This window comes from Crocodylus porosus, unplaced genomic scaffold (assembly GCF_001723895.1).
Source record: "Crocodylus porosus isolate Cpor-Errol unplaced genomic scaffold, CroPor_comp1, whole genome shotgun sequence".
NCBI classification, from domain to species: Eukaryota; Metazoa; Chordata; order Crocodylia; family Crocodylidae; genus Crocodylus; species Crocodylus porosus.
In genome coordinates this window covers 78,061,995-78,064,039 of record NW_017728943.1, presented here as the reverse complement: position 1 = coordinate 78,064,039, position 2,045 = coordinate 78,061,995, and the positions used below count along the sequence as shown (strand labels likewise).

Below are 2,045 nucleotides of genomic sequence, written 5' to 3'. Positions count from 1 at the left end.
TGTTCCCTACCCTCTAGTGTATTAACTTTACCCTATAATTTGGTATCATTCGTGAATTTGGACAGAGTGCTCTCCATGCCCTCGTCCAAGTCACTGAGGAAGACATTGAACAGCACAGGTCCAAGGACTGAGCCTTGTGGGACTCCACTGTCCACATCTTTTCAGGTCAATACCGTCCTGTCCACCACCACCACTCTCTGGGTGCAACTCCTAAGCCAATTTTCCACCCACCTGACCATGTAATCATCTATGTCACTGCTGCTCAGTTTATTGATGAGAATAGGATGAGCTACCATATCAAAGGCCTTCTTAAAATCCAAGCAAATGACATCTACCTTGACTCCTGTATCTAAGCATTTTGTGGCCTGGTCATAAAAAGAAACAAGGTTAGTCAGGCAGGATCTACCTGCTATGAACTCATGTTGGTTACCTTTCAGCATTATTTTTCCTACTGGAATCCCACAAATGCAATCCTTAATCATTTTTTTTTTCCAAAGGTTTTCCCAAGGATAGAGGGAAAAATGAATAAAATTAAGCTTCACAACAACTAACTGGTCTGTAGTTACCTGGATCCTCCTTCCTCCCCTTCTTGAAAATAGAGACCACATTGGTCTTTTTCCAATCCTCTAGGACCTGACCTGAGCACCACAAGCACTCAAACAGCCATGCCAGTGTCTCTGCTATGGCACTGGCCAATTCCTTTAGCACCCTTGGATGAAGATCATGCAGGCCTGCTGACTGAAACACATCCAGTCCTTCCAAGTACCTCTTCACCAAGCTGGAACTAACATTGATGGACTGGTGTCCCTTTTGTGCCTGTCTATGATCCAACTGGGAGATTTGTCTTGAACCATGTTCAGGAATACAGAAGCAAAAAACTCATTGAACTCAGCCTTGTCCCACCTATCTGCCACTAATTGCCCTAGTTTGCCCTGTAGGGGTCCTATGCTACCCTGCACCTTTTTTTTGCCCCCTATATACCTGAAGAAGGACTTTGTTGTTACAGCCTAGCTGTAGCATCCTGACTGATGACAAGACTAAGACTGCCAGCTGCCTCTTGACTTCATTGGTAGCTTGTCTTGTCCTAATGGCCTTGGCTGTGTGCCAGCGGAAGGGACCTCATGTCTGACCTTTCTGCCTATGGCTGGCTTTGGGGCTTGTGGTCTCTGCATGCAACATGGTGACTTCCTCTTCATCTCCTGCCTGCTTCCTTTGTCAGTGTAAAGCATCTGGCTTATACTGAGGCATATTTTGTAAGCTGTAGTGAGATCTCCGCAGGCCCCTCGTCTCTTTCCCAGTGGGACTAAGTCAGTACTGCCCCATGTCTCTGTAAACCCAGGTTCATGCAGGCCTTGGCAGCTGCTTGTCTTTTCCACTGAACCCAATTAAGATTCCACTTTGGCAGAATGGGACCTCTCAAATTGCGAGCTGCAATAGCAGAAACTCAGCTTCACGGGCAACGGAAATTACTCACTCTGCTCATCTCCACTTCTTGGATTCTTCGCTGAGGATGGCCCCAGGAACTGATGCACACAAGCCAAATGAGCCATACACAACTGCAAGTTTTTTGTATTCAGCATCAGACTTAGGATGAGGAAGCGCAGCTCACTATAGTTCCAAGACTCTGGGTGGTAGGAGAGGTTGGAGTTGAGTGTGGGCAAGAAGTGGTGCTTACATTATGCTTTGTATCCAGATGTGTGCATGCTGAATGCTTGAGTACTAAGCATGCTTTATATATCTAAAGGAAGTGACAGTAATGCAATGTTAAGGCTGCCCAGATGCAATCACATTTTCCCAAACACAAGCACACAGAGAGAACAAAAAATTACCTGCTAGATCTTCAGCTGGTGTACATCTGAACAGCATTATTGACTTCAGCAGAGCCATCTCACAAGCAGGCCTACAACACTTTTAATGCAGCAGCATTGCATCTGCTGTCCATGTGATAATATGTGCTTTTCCAAACAAAGCCAAATTAGCACCTCTCCTTGCCACCCATATCAACTGTAACCAGCTTTTGCTGGCTTTGTGTTCTTTTAGCCAAG

At 45.7% G+C, this 2,045-nt stretch overlaps 1 long non-coding RNA gene across 1 annotated transcript in view; it reads left to right on the top strand.

Annotated features, from left to right (window-relative positions):
- Window positions 1-1,297: 1,297 nt before the first annotated feature.
- LOC109319823 overlaps window positions 1,298-2,045 on the top strand; it is a 9,323-nt gene continuing 8,575 nt past the window's right edge. The window contains exon 1 of the long non-coding RNA XR_002103635.1: window positions 1,298-1,307. This is a non-coding gene — a long non-coding RNA (uncharacterized LOC109319823). The remainder of the gene's footprint in view (window positions 1,308-2,045) is intronic.